We start from the raw sequence: 16,482 nt of genomic DNA on the forward strand, positions 1-16,482 counted from the left end.
TTCTGTCTGCAATTCCCTCTCCTTACAAGGACACCAGTCCCATGGGACCACCGCCCACCTAAATGACCCCCTGGCTTGATTACATCTGTAAAGACCCTATTTCCAAATAAGTTCTTATTCACAGATACTGGGGATGAGGCTTCACTATATCTTTTTTTTTTAAGTTTAATTTGAGAAAGAGGGAAGTGAGAGCCAGGGAGGGGAAGAGACAGAGGGAAAGAGAAGATCCCAAATGGGCTTCATGCTATCAGCACAGAGCCTGACTAAGAGCTTGAACCCATGAACTGTGAGATCATGACTTGAGCAGAAACCAAGATTTGGATGCTTTTTTAAAAAATGTTTTATTTATTTTCTGAGAGTGAAAGAGAGACAGTGTGAGCAAGGGAGGGTCAGAGAGAGAGGGAGACACAGAACTGGAAGACAGGCTCTGGGCTCAAACATGGGGTTTGTACCCACTAACTGCGAGATCATGACCTGAGCCGATGTCAGATGCTCAACTGACTGAGCCACCCAGGAGCCCCCCAAGGGTTGGATGCTTAACCGACTAACCACCCAGGTTCCCCTTCACTATATCATTTTGAGGAATAAAGTCCAACCCGAGCCCCTCTCCGTTGGGTTTTGAGATCATCAGTAAGTCAACGAATAGGAGAGCACAGCACCACCGGGCCACAGCTGAGAGGCAGAGGCTGGATGGCCGCCATGCTGGAGTCCCTGCCAGGCCCTTGACTCTGTGCCTTTTGCTTTCCCGGCTCCAGAAGCCTCCAGGGAAGGGAGCCCTGGGCACTCAGAAACATGAACACTCCTCAGGTGAGAAGACGTGGTGAGTGGGCCATATCTCCTGGTGTGACATTTAATGCGGGCTCAAGCCCAGCCTCTTAGTCACTGTCATGGGAAACCCCACCTGGAGCTAGTCCCCTGATCCTTCTCACTAATGAGACTCTTCCTGGGGACTCCAGACCTCCCCCTCACCTCGTTTCTCTCCCTGCCTGTCACACCCAGGAGAACGGTGGTGTTCAAGGTCTCCGTCAGCCAGAAGGAACGCTAAGCCTTGTTGAGGTGAAATTCTCTGAGGTGGCCCTTTCTAGGCTCTGGAATCTTGACTATAGTCATTACGCGGTACCTTCCCCATCCATATGGATGTTTGGGGCGTTGCCTGTAGCGGCTTCCTGACACCTGGATTTGGGAAATGGCTGTGGAATTCTTGAGAAAGACGAAATCAAGTGAGCCCATGGGAAGAAAACTATAGACAGTTCACCATATGGGTAATTTAATGTGGCAAATTTTGAATAAGACTCAGTGGAGTTGGTGCCCAAGAGCCAAGACAGGGTGAAACAAGTGTCCTTTTTTGTCTTCCCAGCATCCTCTGTGGTTAAGCCATCACCATGTGACTTGTTCTGGCCCACAGACCCAGAGCAGAAGTCACCTGGCTCACTACTTAAAAAATTTTTTTAATGTTTATTTATTTTTGAGAGAGACAGAGTGCAAGCAGGGGAGGGACAGAGACAGAGGGAGACACGGAATCCTAAGCAGGCTCTAGGCTCCCAGCTGTCAGCACAGAGCCCGACGCAGGGCTCGAACTCACAAACTGTGGGATCATGACCCGAGCTGAAGTAAGACCCTTAATGGCCTGAGCCACCCAGGCACCCCTACCCGGCTCATTTCTGGCGTGAAGCAGGTAAGCCTGCGTGTGAGGCCTCCCACACTCTGCAGTGGTTACATGTCCTGGGCGGGACACACAGACCTGTCCACCTTGTCCACACAGCAGGCATCCGATAAACACATGACACGTGAACAGAGGAATGAATAGTCTACATACATTTCCAATGTTTCTTCACAAAACAACTGAAAAAAAAAAAACCCAACTAACTAATCCCCAAAAAACCTTCATCCGGGTCTGACTTGAAAAGTTTTCTGTCTTCTTCTGTCTTGCCCGGCTCAAGTTCCATGGACCCTTTCTTGGGCAGTCCCAGCTCCCCACTCTGTGTCCTTGACTTTGCTTCAAAGGCCCTCGCCACAGTCAGAGAAGCCCTCTCACATGGGCTTTTACAAAAGCAAAGATTTTACTTCCAGTGAGGTCGCCATTTATCCATATATATGTATATTTATGGATCATTCATTTTGGTGTCAAGACTAAGAACGGCTTGCCCAGCCTCAGATCCTGACGATTTTTCTCCCCTGTTTTCTTCTAAGAGCTTTCTAGTTTTATGTGTTTCATTTATGCATATAATCCATTTTGATCCATTTTATGGATGAAGATGTGTTGAGGCTAATTTTTTTTTTCTTTTTTTGCCTCTGGGTGGGTAATTGCTCCTGTCCCGTTTGTTGAATAGGCAATTCTTCCTCCACTGAATTGCTTTTGTGCTTTTGTCAGAAATCAATGGAGCATATCTGTGTGGGTCTATTTCTGGGTTCCCTCTTCTGTTCCATTGATCTATGCGTCTGTCCTTCCACCAACACCTCAGCACCTTGATTAATGCAGCCGCGTAGTAAGACGCAACGTCAGGGAGAGTGAGTCTTCCCGTTTCCTTTGTCAAGATATGTTCCCTGATCCACGGGCAGTGTTTTTGCATAGAAATATCACAATAAGCTTGTCTGTGTTTACAAAAGCTCTGGGTGGGATTTTGATAAGAATTGTGGGAAACATATATCGGTTTGGTGAGAACTGACGTCTCTGCTAATGCCGAGTATTCAAATCTATGAACATGGTTTGTCTCTGCATTTATGCCGGTCTTTGAAAACGCCTCATATCACTAATTTCTGATTTGCAGCCTGCAGATTCCGTACACGTTTTGTTAGGTGTATAGCTCAGTGTTTCGTTTTCTGTGATACAGTTGTAAATAGAATTGTGCTTTTAATTTTGGTTTCTGCATGTTTTGTTAGCTTATGGAAATATGGCTACGGAAACCTATTATGATGAGTTTTTGTTCACCGACTTTGTATCCTGAGACCTGGTTGGATACACTCAGGTCTGGGAAATATTTTGTAGATATCTCGGAATTTTTCTACATCCGCATCCGTGTTGTCTGCAAATGGCCTTATTGCTTCTTTTCCAAGCTGCGTGCTTTTTATTTCTTTTTCAGTTGACTTAGTGCTATAAATTGCAGTACCACGTTGAGTAAGAGAGATGAGAATAGGCATCTTAGCCCTGTTCCTAAACTTGGGCAGAAGGCATTCAGTGTTTCACCACTAAGAAAGCTAACTATAGGTTCCATGTAGATGTTCCTTCCTCTCTTGAAGAGACTGTCATGTTGCTATTAATTCTTGCAAGAATGGGTAGAACTCTCCGGGGAAGCCATGTGGGCCTGAAGGTTTCTTTTCCAGGAGTTGTTAATGTTATAAATTTAATTTGTTTGATGGCTGTAGAGTTGTTCAGATCATGTATTTCATCTTGGTTTAGCTCTACTCATTTGGGGATTTGGGGGAATTGGTTTGATTCTTCTAATCTGACTGTGAGGCAGTCTATTTGGTGGCTTCATGGCCCCCACTGGCCTCTGTGGGGGCTGATGGAAGGCACATGAGGAGTTTCTGCGGGCTGGGCTGCTAGGGGTTTCTTGGTGGGGGAGGGATGTGATAGGATTTCCAGGCCAGTGCCACCTGTCCACCCGGTGTCTCTGGGCTGCGGACAGGGGTCTCAGGGCCTCAGAGGCGAAGAGGACTGATGTGCAATTTGGATTCACTGGGATGTTCAGAATCTGTGAAGAGCTCTGGTGTAAGAGGGGCGGCCGCATGGATGCTCAAGAGCGAGCGCCTGTCCGATTGTCTTTCCTCTCCTGACAAATGACAGCCACTCGCTTCTGAATGGCTTGATGGGCTCAGCTCTCCTGACCCTCCAATCTGGTCCCCAGAGGGGCCTTCCAAACACTCCTTCTGAACTACATGCTTGACCTCGTATCCCCACTACTGAAGAGCAGTGCAGTGGCTGCAGCTCGGGCCCCAGAGCCTGCGCCCAGGTTCAAATCCCACTCCCACTATTTATGGCTGTGTGGGCTTTTGGTAATTTACCCTGCCTCGCTCTGCCTCGGTTTCCACATCTGTGAATGGAGAGGAGAGTGAGCCCGACCTCCCGGGCTTCTTGTTGAATGGGTTCAGGTAGGGCAGGGGTGGGGCTGTGCCTGGAGCATAGCAGATGCTCCATAAACACTGGGGAGAGACGGTCCTCTCCTGGCATCAGGAATGTGTCAGATTCTGGCTTGGCTTTCGTGGCTCGTCCTCTTCCAGCCCCACAGACTCTCCACCTGCATTCCTGTTACTTCATGAATTCCACCTGACCCCACGGCTGCCCCCGCTAGTTCCTCAAACACCTGGTCTCACCGTCACCTTGGACTTGATCGGTTCCTCCTGGCTCCCCTCCCCAGCTCTACCTTCTCCCTTCATACGACTCATGTGCCTCCATTACGTGTTTCCTGAGCCTTTAGTCACAGCCCGGTCATGGTGGTAAATTTCATTTGCTCATCATTATTTATTGAACATCTACTATGTTCTGGTCTCTATGCTCGGCTGGACTGGCAGTGGTGAGGATGGTCATTGTGGTTCCTGCCTTTGAGGAGTGTATGTTCTAGAAACAGAGACCTGACATCAGCTCCTTTGTGGTGTCCGAAGCTTTCAGCTCTTGTGATAATAATCCAGTGCTTTAGGGGTGGCATAGAGCCATCTGCTGCCTTGATTTTGAACCAACCGGAGGATCCAGGGCATGGTGGGTGCAGAAGGAATGTCCCTTTTATCACTGATAAAGCTGGCTGGAAGATGGGGATCATGCCTGCAAGCTTGTGGACCGTCACTGCAGACCCCAGGGTCAGACAGGGCTGAACTTACCATCCAAGGCAGTGCTGGACCCTCACAGGTTCCCCCAGTTTTGGGGTGTGGGTGTATAAGCCTCTGGCAGTGGGAAAGCAGGTTGGATGGTGAGTTCCCCTCTGGCAGCCGGGGTCCCAAAGAGAGAGCAAGAAGGGTGATTTGCTCCTGCTCCTCCTCAAACTTGTTCGGCTCTGTGGGTGGGGACCCCGAAGTATCTGGGGGACACTCAGGGTAGGAGGGAGCTCCCCCAACTCTGAATAATGAAATCATGGCATGACCTCCCGCCGAGCATCGTTCTGTGCAAGGCCCGGCCGTCACCATCCCACAGAGGAGGAAATGTGGAGCCAAGGGCTTAGCAAAGTTACCTCACTCTTCCAAACCAACCCCTGGGAAGCCCAAGAAGGGAAATGGACCCAGCTATGACGTACAGCTGTCCCCGCAGGGACCACACCAGGCTCTCTACCCTGCCTGCCTCGCTCTCCCTCTGACATCAAAAAGTGCTTCTTCCTTTTGAATGGCAGCCTGCCTTCTGGAAGATTCTCCCTGCGGCCCTTGTTTTGCCCTCTGGAGCAGCACAGTGAGTTTAATCTCCTCAGCAACTGCAAAATAAATTTAATAAAGTCCATTAAAGTGTGTAATCTCATAGACTGGGTGAAAAATTTCTGTGCTTCAGATTTTTTTCATAATTACTAGCACCATGGAAATTGCAGGGATTAGAGACTCAGCTGAAGACAAGAACGGATTATGTCACCAAAAAACTACAGATGAACCAGAACCCCAGCACGATAAGGTGGGCTGGGATTTGCATGGAATTAGGCGGTGGGTCTGTGCCCAGTCACTCGATGGGGGCAGACAGTGACCTTCTGGGGCTGGTTTAGGAAGTGAGCAACGGGATGGGGGAGGTTTGAGAGCCGCCATCTGGTGGCAGCCCATCTTAAAAAAATGATTTGTTAAATGTCTGAAAGGAACATTGGAGATCCAGGGTAACCCATTTCCCAGGTGGGGCGACATTCCTGCTCCACCATTCCCCTCCCCCACCTCCACGGGGTTGGGGGGCTTGCCCCAGAGCTTGCAGCCGACCACCAGAACTCAGAACAGAATGTGAACCTCTGACTGTCTGTCAAGGGGCCCACCACCACACCAGGGAATCCTTGTGCCCCTCAATCTGGTGACAAAAGTGGTCACTGGCTGGTCATCGGGGGACACGAACTGTCCACGATGGCTGAAGACCATGTCTGCGGCCAAGCCTTATCTTCGCTGTCTGCCTTGCCTTGTCCCGCCTGCTGGCTCAGCGGTCTTCCTACATAACCCTCTCCACAGTCCTCTGTGATACGAATGGCCCCATTTTACAAATAAGAAAAAAACCCAAGGCTCAGGGTGAGGAAAATGCCTGCCCGAGGCCGGCTGGAATTCGTTCATGTAGCTGGAGAGTTTCTAGTTCTGGTCGGGAAAACAGGTTCATCTCAACAATGCCAGTTGGTACATTGTAGCTGCTTTAGCTGCTGCCATGAAAGGGAACTTAGGGCCCAGTTCACGGTCAGGAAGCAAGGGTACCAGGTGGGATCCGACGCGTCTGCCAGGGAGCGCAGAGGCAAAACGTGAGCGCCCGCACTTGCCATTCATGCTGAAGCCTGGCACGTGCCAAAACCCACCCAGGGACCAGGTCGGGATCTGTCACTGAGAGACCCCCACCCCCACCCCTAGTGCCGGGGAGTGCTGCCCCCTGCTGGCCGCGTGGGCTGGTGCTCCTCCCAGGCTCTGGGTCCCTGGGTTGTCTCCTCTAGAGGCTCAGCAGGGCCCTTTCCTTGGGTCAGCATTGACATCTAGGTGAAAATGATGGAGGAGAGCCACTTAACACACAGCTGCCCTCTCTCAGAACGAGAGAGGACAGCACATGCTGGGGAACAGGGAGGGGGGGCGCCTGTTTTCATGGTTATTTAGCCAGGAAAGCAGCCGCCACCCCAGCCCTGAACGCTGAAGCAGTTCTGGGGCCCGCGAGATCTGGACTGGAGGAAACAGAAGCCGCACAAACTTCCTCCAGCCGGTATCCTTAAAGGTCCGCGTCCCAGATGTGGTGAGCAGTTTATCTGAAGCTCCTGGGCTTGAAGTTATGAAATGCAGAAAGAGCCCCAGGGCGGTGGGAGGTGTGTCCTGCATTGTGACCGCAGACTGCTCCCGGGTCACCAGCGGCCGGGACTGGGCGCCGCCAGTGCTCACTGCGACTGCTGCGGAGCCAGGGTGGGGTGTGAGCCAAGGGGATGCGGGCGCAAGCTGTGGCCAGCTGAGGAGGGGGGATGATCCCAGTCCAGATCCCTTCTCCCACCACCTTCCTCGCCAACCCCTCCCCACCAGGGCGAGACATTGCTGTTAGGCTTCATCACCAGGGTCTGAGCCGTGTGCTGGGCACGGTCACTGGCAGCGTGTTCGGGCCCCTCCCCCACAACTTTCTCTTCCACTTCCTGTCACTGCCTGGGACGCATCCTGAGTGGAGGAGGGACCCAGTGGGCAGGACGAGGAGTCCTCAAGTCAAGTTGCAAAGCAGAGGGCAACGCACTGTTGAGGAAGTGGTTTCTTTGGTGGACGTGGCAGAACACCGTGGTCCTGTCAACGAGATGTCACCATGATGGCCTTGTCATGGAGAAGACTTGGTGGCCTTTGACGCTTTGGACACCTTCAGGTGGGCTGCTAAGAAATCCACAGAGCCACAAACCTCAGTACACGGACAGGAAGTGCTCAGAGCCATGACCCTGGCCAGGTCGGCAGTTGCCCCTTTGCTCCTCCCGGCTGGGCTGTTCCGCTGCAGGTGGTCTTGGCGGGGAGGAGGGGTGAGGAGGTGAGGGGTGTGGGGGGTGGGTCCTCCAGGACAAAGTGACCCTGCGAGGGCGCCTCCCGTGCTGGGTGCTAGGCGCCCTCCTGACACCGCCCTGCCTCCTCTGTTCTCCATTCGCAGGCTGAGCTCTGGCCCTGCAGAGGTTAAGGGAGGCCTGGAGGGAAGGAGCAAGAGGGGAGATGGCCGAGGCTTTTTCTTCCCTTCCTTCCGCTGCCTCGTGCTGTCCTCACCCGGACGTCAGGCTGGGGCTCGGGGCTCATAACTTCAAAGCCCTGTTCACTTTTCTAGGTCAGAATTTTATTGCTTTTGGCCAAAGGCCGCGTCAACATTTACAGAGCACAGCACGGGCTCCACGAGGCCTCCGGAGTAAGTCACGGGGTCGGAGCGGAGCTCGTGGGTCAGAGCCAGTGGCTCCTTTGGACATGACCTTCACCGGAGCTCTTCTGGCGCCAGGGCCCCAGGTGCGGACACATCCGTGTGGGGCGGGGCACTGACCGTTATTCCAGGGGCGCTGGCAGAGGCCCCAAAATCACTGCCCAGGAGCAGGACCCATGGTGGCTCTAGGACAGCAGTGCCAAGGCAGGAGACTCGGAACTGCTGTCGCTGCCCGCAGGTCAGGATCCAGCCTCTCCTGCCTCAGTTTCCCCAAGCACAACGTGGACGAGTAATAGTATCCAGGGTGGATATTGTGACTGTTCGGTGGGGTGAGGTGGGTGAAGTCTGTGTGCCTGGCATGAAGCCAGCATTCAGGGATCTTAAACTGAGAGGTTCCAGAACCTTCCATCAGACGCCAGTCTCCTGGTAATGGACAGTATAGAGGCAAATCACAGTAGTTAACTTTGTCTCTCAATGAACCACTAACCTGGGAGCGATAATGGAAGGAAGCAGCGCTGGGTCAGGCTCCGGGGCTCCCCCAGGTGCCAGGGGTGTGGGTCCTGGGGCTGGATCGGGGGCCTGGCATGGACCGAGAGGGGCCGCGCACCAGTGGGTGAATCACCGCAGGGTCAGTTGAGTTACGGACTCACAGAGGGCTTCCGGACTTCTTGCTGCTGCAGGATTGAAGGTCCAGGCCTGGGGGCTTGAAGCCCAGCCCCCCCAGTGCCTCCTGGGGAGATAGGGTGAGTTGGTAGGGACTCTCCACCCAGAGCCCCCCAGAGGCTATACCCGACTGTGCCCTTGAGCCTGAGGGTTGGGGTCCAGGGGGAGGGACAGGGTGATGGGGTTGAAACCAAGGGCAGGGACTGGACAGTGGCAGGGTGGTGGCAGTTTGGGCCAGAGCTGCTGGGGGATGAGTGGGGCAGCAGGGGGCGGAGTTAGCCCGGGTGGCACCGATGGGGAGGGTCCCGGGGTGAGATGGGCAGGGAGGCAACAAGCTCAGACAATGTGCTCTCTCAGAGGTTGGAGAGCATTGAACTCACTCAGGGAGGAGGTTAGATACGGATCCCCTGGTGCCAGCCCACCCCAGGGGTCCTGGTTCTGGGGCTGGGGGAGGGTCCTGGGATCAGCATGTTGACAAGCCCCTCCCCCATCCAGGTGGCGGTCAACCACACTTTGGGGGCCCTGAGGTGTTGTCTCAGGCATAGGGCCAGACTGGGAGTGGCCAAGAGCCAAGGCCAGTGATAAGTGAAGGTAGCGGGGGCAGCAGTGGCCTGGGTCAAATCACTGTCCCTCTGAACCTCTCTTTCCTGACCTGAGAAATCAGAGAGAATGCTCTCTCAGGGATGGCGTGAGGATTAAATGCAGGCCAGTGTCCCTTACATCCAGTCCAGGGCAGGTGCTCAATAAATGTCAGCTCTTCCAGCTCTTTCTAAATGCCTTTCCTCTGCCCGAGGTCAGCTCCAGGGACCACATGGCCGGCGCTTGACTCTGACACCCTCCAAGTCCCTCCAAGATGGGAGTGAGTCTGGGTGAGTGCCGGCCAGCCCCCAGGCAGTGTCCTTGGAAATAAATCATCTTCCTGGTGAGCCAAATGAAAAGCATATTGCTTAGAAAGTGCTGTTCAAACAGAATTACCTGAAACTTTTATCAGCAGAGCAGGCAACACACGGTGGGCATCTGGCGAAGGTGTCAATTAGCATAATTAATTAGACGTCCCGGGTTCCTGACGGGATGGTCTGACAGCAGGGGCTGCCTGGCCTGCAGGGATGGGGACAGGGGACGGGCTGACCCCGCGCACCTGGCCGCACCCCTGCCTGTGGGAGCTCAGGGCTCAGCTCTCCTGACACCCTGGTTGGGGGGCTCCACCCGGAGGAGACGGCACTCACCCCAAACACCCCTCATTGCCAGTATCTGAGACTTCAAAACGGCAGGTGACCAGGTAGCACCTGTGTCCAGACAGAAGTAACCAGCGGTGACAGCAGTGACAGTGGTGAGGGCGTCACATCCCTCATGTCCTGAGCGCCATCCAGGGTTCAGATGCATGTGCATGAGCTCATTTAGCCTGATTGGCAAAGGCAACCTCCTGACTTATGTCACACCTGGGACACTTGAGAGAGAGAGGGGCTCTGTTGATAACGACCCCGCTCCGGTCTCCGGGCTCCTTCACTTCTCATCTCAGCTCACGTGTCCCCACTGCCCCCAGCCCCTCCCGACCTCTCTCAGAGGTCACAACACCCGCTGCTCACACAGTGCCCCCACACTGTTCTGTGTCCCCGTCCTGTCCACAGGGCCCTTCCTTCTGTCAGAGGTAGAGGCCTCCTCACACACAGCTCAGCAGCTGGCCGGTCACGGAGTTGGTCAGTCGTTGGCACGTCTGTCACCTATCCCCATTACTGCATGAGCCATGAGGAGGGGCCGGTCCTTCTGTCCACTGCCTCCCTGTCCCGTGCCTGGAGCAGTGCCAGAGAGGCTGCTCATCAGTGATGGGGGCGGGCAGAGGAGAGGTGGTGGGGGTGGATGGTGAAGATACTTGTGTCTCAAGCGAATGCTCACCCAAGGGGATCCACTGTGCAAGAGATCCCAAGGAATCAGGTGGACCAGATGACATTTGTCACACAGCCCTTTGCCCCACAGCCATCCCAATGCTTCTCTGTGGGCACATGAACAGAGCGGTCATGGTGATGGAGCTAGAGGCTCTGCTTGGGCTCCGCAGCCTGTCGTGACCGTCACCAAGGCTAAGGCCCCTGAGAAGAGCCTAACCCACCACCAGCGGAGACTCACACTGGGGGCAGGGGGCCTGGCACTGTCTCCCGCCTGGCAGCAGGTGATTCCATGAGACTTGTTCCTTATGGAGGTGGAAAGCTCATCCTCAATGGAAGAGACACATGTTCTGGACTGAGATTTGTCTTCCTTGCCCACAATTCTTCCAGTGTTACCACCTGTCAGCTCTCAGAATGCCTTGGCGTTGCTTCTGATCAGGGAGCTTGTGTCTCCATGAGGGAAGGGCGGTCAACGGCTCGTCCCCACCGGATTGACTGATCCTACCACGTACCCAGAGCGGCTGGCCAACTTGAAAGATGGAACGGCTGCTGGAGACTCAGTCTTGTGCCCTCTTACAGGAAGCAGAACACGTTGTGAATCTGAGACCCTTATCTGGAGCTGTCTCCCCATAATCCGGACCCCTGGGTTCAGGAGACGAGGGAGAAATTCCTGTCACTGTCATGCCTGATCACCCACTCAGAGTCTGTTCTCATCATGCCAGCTTGCTACTCTGCTGGCTGCGGGGGCTTGGTTCCCAAGGGAATGAGGCTTCCACTGGGGACACATCAAGATGAAAACTGTCCTTTGGCTTGGGATGCCTGGGTGGCTCAGTCGGTTAAGCGTCCGACTTCAGCTCAGGTCATGATCGCACGGTTCGTGAATTCGAGCCCCATGTTGGGCTCTGTACTGACCGCTCAGAGCCTGAAGCCTGCTTCGGATTCTGTGCCTCCCTCTCTCTCTGCCCCTCCCCTGCTCATGCTTTGTGTCCCTCTCTCTCTCAAAAATAAACATTAAAAAAAAAAAAAAACTTCCCATGGCCTTTCTGGACTTAACGCTATTGAACCAACAGTTAAGAAAGAGGCTCGTCTACTCTCTGGAGTGATGGGCCTCGATTGCCAAAGGGAACTGAGCTGCCTCTACAAAATGGGGGGCTGGGTGAAGGCTGGAAGGAGAACTGTGCCTGGGTCAGGGACACCTCCAGGTGCCCCGAGCTGATCCCATGGTGAAGGTTAACAGAAAACTACGGCAAACCCTCCCTGCAAATAAAGGCAGCCGGATGGAGGGCTCAGATTCTTTAGTACCAAAGCCTTGGGTCACTCCACCAGGTGAAGATCTCTAAGCCTCGGAGCATTTGGCTGAGAGGGGGCGTGTGGGGAGGGGTGCACAGAGAACGGGTGACAGGAGAAGGCCTCACAGCCGATTGGAAAAACAAGGATTGTAGTAGCTTTGCATATTTTCAATTTGCTTACTACACGTCCGTGTTGACTTATGTATGCGACCCACTCGCTTCTTCTCTCTCCTTTTCTTTTTTGCATTTTATGTACCAGACGTTGCAAGTTAATTCGGCAATTTGGTCTTTGGTCAGTGAACTGTGATGAATCTGAGGAGTGAGTCAGTGACAGCCAGCAGTGGGTGCAGTGAGTCTTGGGACTGTGGGGGTCCTCATTTTAGAGGGAGATGGGGTCCCTTGTAAGACACAGCGGCCCCGGGTTAGGAGCAGAGAGAGCGAGCGTCCTGATGGCTGTTGTGCGGAAATTCAGAGGTGGGTCCTGGGCTGTGTGTGGAAGAGGAGTAACCAAAGGAGTGGGCCGCGCTGCTTACAGAGCTCGGGCCTCTCAGTCCCAGTCCACCCAATGTCGCCTGATGGGTGGAAATAGAAAAAGGGGCACCGCGCTCAGGATTTCCCCTTTCTCAGTGGGCGTGATATTAAATGTAGTCAATAGGGGGCAGTGGAGAGACGCCGTGTCCCAGGTCCTGCGTACCCCTGGCTTGTCAGGCTAGTGCCACAGCATTGGCCTCCCCAGGTCCCACGGGGCACAGGGGTGTGTTGGCCACAGGCAGCTCTGTGACACGTGTGGCTTCTCTGGCACCCTTTTGCTGGGCATAAGGTTCACCAGGACCCCACTTCTGTCATACACTCATCTTCCCCAGGGCCGTGCATGCAGGAGGCTTCTCCAGGACCCGATCCCCGCAGTGTGCACCAGCAGCCTCTCCCAGCAGCCCCCTCAGCTGGTTCCATAACAGGGACACCCAGGGTCACCTGCCTGTCAACAGCACGTACGGGCATCCACTCGAGGGTGGATTTCTGGCAAGATCTGGAGGGCAGACTTTCCAGCACATTCCATGTGAATGGCATGGAATGTGACTTCTTTGCCACTCAGTGAGCCATACTGTGCCCTCTCGGTCCAGGTCCGGATCTCAGTCTGGGGATGGGGGGACTTTTCCTCGGCGCCCTCCCTCAGCCTGAGCTAGCCGCTGCCCCTTATATTTGCTTCTCTGGATTCTATAGTGTTCACTTCTTACTAGCTAATCGCTTGTTATTCTGATCTGCTGTTGCAGTCACATTTCTGTGTTAGACTTTACCCATACGTCTTCCTATGTGGTTTCTGCCCCTCCTGATGGTACTTTCCCTTAGCAGTGGATGGGGTGACAGGCAGAGGGCCCCACAGGGTGGCAGCAAGGGTGAGGAAAGAGCGCAGGGATGCTGAAATCAGAGCTGTGTTCAACCACCTCCAGGGCTGGTGGGAGTGGGGATGATGAATGCAGCAGGACTCAGAGGATGGGACCCCTGTCCCAGCTCTACCTCGGGCCTGTGACCTCCCTTCCCTGGGGCTGCTCGTGTGCAAACTCAGCCTGATCCAGGGAGGCAAGGGCCAGGCCTGGGCTCCTGGAGGGGATGGGGCTCACTTGGGCTCTCCTGGTGCAGAGCTTGATTTCAGGGCTCAGCCCACCAGGCAGGCCGTTAACTCCTGTGTCAGCCGGTCGCTTAGCAGCACCAGGTGTGGGCAGATGGGGAGCGGGTGGTGGCTGCTGGGGGGGGGCCAGGATGAGGACAGGGGCATGATTCCTCTGGGGGACTCGCTTCCCTAAGGGATCTCATCCCACCCCCTTCTCACAAATTTTCTTGAGCCCCTATTACACGCTGGGCACTGTGCTGGGCCCTGGGGATGTCGTGGGCAGTGAAGCAGACACCACCTGTGGCCACCTGGAGGTTGGAAACCAGTGGGAGGGGCAGGATAAGACAATTGCTCTGCCGTGTGGAGGTGCCCCTGGGAGGTTAAAGGGCCGTAATGGGGGTGCCCCTGGACGGGCCCTTCCTCTGTCTTCTCATCTGTGACCCAGGCTGGTGTGGACTCCCCCAAGGAGTACCAAGAAGTGGGCAGAGGAGGAGAGGCGGGGGTGGGGAACCTGCCTGGTCTTCTCTGGAAACTCACCTGTCTAGAAACTTCTCTGGAATCTCTGGAACCTGCTTGGGAACCCCCTGCCACCTCGATCGGTCTTCTGAGGCTTCTTTTCAACCCACTTCCCAGACACCTGACAGGCCCTGGCCGAGCCCTTAGCCTGGCCTCTGGGAGTCGCTCTAGATGGAAGGTTCCGGGGTGACGCCATCTGGGTGATGCCCCATTTTACAGAGGAGGACACTGAGGGCCCGGGTCTGGCTTTGCTCACCGTGTCATGCGTCACGATGCGGGCCACACTGCAGGGCTTACTAAAGATCCGTAGAATGGGATGGTGAATTAATGACTGACTGAGGAGAGCCCTGACCTAGCGGCTCGGTGTCTCAGCTCCCACCCCTCGCAGGTCACCAATACTCTCAAGTGGGCACAGCACCCTGCAGTTTGCAAATCCTTTATGTCCACTGTGTCATTTTTTTAATTCTTCATTTCATTTCAACTCTCAGAATGAGCGTCACTGAGCCCATTTTATAGATGAGGAAAGGGCGGCTCCGGGATGGGAAGGGACTAACCCACCCACTCAGCTGGGCCAGGAGGGGCTGGGAAGGAGCCTGGTGAGAAGCTGGCCGTCCCACCCACCAGGCAGGGAGAGAAGGGGGCCTGTCCCTGCAGGAGTCTCTACCGCTTTGACTCCTGCAGGGGCCTCTGTTAGTCCTCAGCTCTAGCTTCTCCTCTTCACTGCCCATGCTGTGCTGGGCCGGGCGTGTGTGTGCACCTGTGTGTGTGGGTATGTGTGTGCATGTGTGTGTGTGTGTCCAGAGAGACACAGCAGCAGGCATTTAGCCCTGAGAGCTGCCGCATTGGAGGGAGGCCATCTGGGAGGTATGTGTGAGGTGGAGGGCATTTAATGGGGGGCTCCATGGACCTGCTTGCAGGGTGCAAGATGCATTCCGGAGGGCTGTGCCTGGTCAGGGCAGGAACTTGGAGAGGGGGAGAACAGGAGGAGGAGAAACACACCCGTACACACAATCATGGGGCCTCCTCCTCCAGGAAGCCTTCCCTGACCTCGCCTTGGGCCAGCTCCTGGAGTCTCCATTCTGCCTCTCTCTTCAAATTCCTATGCTAAGCCTGGCGTTCCCAGCTGGCTGCCTGTGCCTAGGTGTGTCCCCTCCCTCCCGAAATACCCGGAAGAGAGGCAGCATGGACACCCACTTCCCTCATGGTGGGCGGGACTTTGAATGAGCACCAATGAGTGGTCATCAGTTCACAGAGTGGGAGGCGGAGATTCAGAGTCTGAGTGACCTGCCCAGGGTCACATAGTGTCAAGAGCAGAATCAGGATTCAACCAAAGTCGGGCTGAGTGAGCTGAGGCCTGGGCTCTGACCTGTTCCTAGTGACAGCCATTGAACAGAACCACTAGATGAACCATTTTCAAAAGGGCAATGGCTTCTTCTCATGGTGGCTGGGAAGAGGCCATCTCGAGATAAGTGGCTTCCTGGGGCCCCAGCCTGTCAACCTTGTGTTCATTGCCAAGCAAACTGCTGCTCCCTTAGAACCCAGCTAGCTGAGACCCACTTCCTCCTTCCAGCCCCAGGGCCCAGCCTCAGCACAAGGGGCCATAGGAGGGGTTTTCTCTTTCCTCCCTCCCCCTTCCCTCCCTCTCTCCTCCCTTCCTTCCCTCCCCCTTTCCTTCCCTCCCTCCCTCCTTCCTTCTTTCCCTCTCTTTCTCCCTCCCTCCCTCCTTCCTTCCTTCCTTCCTTCCTTTCTTCTGAAGTCTGCACTGAGCACCCATGTTCATGGCCACGTTCTAGGACCTGAAGCACTGAGCTAATCCAATGAAACCCTTCCCCCTGAGGAGTCTATTAAGCAAACTCACAAATTTGTGTGTAATCACACTTGTGTTAAGTCCTCTGGAGAAGAAGAAATGGATTTGCGAATCTGAGGAGGGAGAAACTAATTTAGGATGGGGGTGGTGGTCAGAGAGGGTTCTCTGAGGAGAACGGAAAAAACCTGAAGCGTGGGGAGGCGTCAGCCCAGCCAGGAGGGGGTCAGAGCGCAGGTCACCCTTGTCCTCCTGGCCGCGGAGGGCGGGACCTGACCTGAGAGCAGAGGGAAGCACTGAGAGGTTCTGAGTCAGGAAGTGACAGCAGCATTTGCACTTCGAGATCATGACTCTGCTGATGGATGGAGAATAATTGGGGGGGCAGGCGTGGAAGTGGGGAGGTCATGGTCAGGTCCGGGAGATGGAGGATGGGAGGCGGGGGACAGATATCCAATGTGGCTGTTGGATGGACTGATTCCAGTGACCATGACAGGGGGGCGACGGCCAAGATCTTTGGGGGGGGACCACAAGCGGCCCCACCCCCGTCCCTCCATGACCCCTGTCGGCCCAGGTTCTGCCATCATCTGGGGTTCCCGCCCTCCTGCCTGTGGAAGCCCTGGCCCCACAGGTGGCCTGGATAACCCCAAACCCTGGACACGCCCCACATCCCACCCTCTCTCAGCCGCACACCCGCTCCTGCTCCGGCTGGGGGAGGGTCAGGA

Source organism: Suricata suricatta, chromosome 8, assembly GCF_006229205.1.
Source record: "Suricata suricatta isolate VVHF042 chromosome 8, meerkat_22Aug2017_6uvM2_HiC, whole genome shotgun sequence".
In the NCBI taxonomy this organism is placed as follows: domain Eukaryota; kingdom Metazoa; phylum Chordata; class Mammalia; order Carnivora; family Herpestidae; genus Suricata; species Suricata suricatta.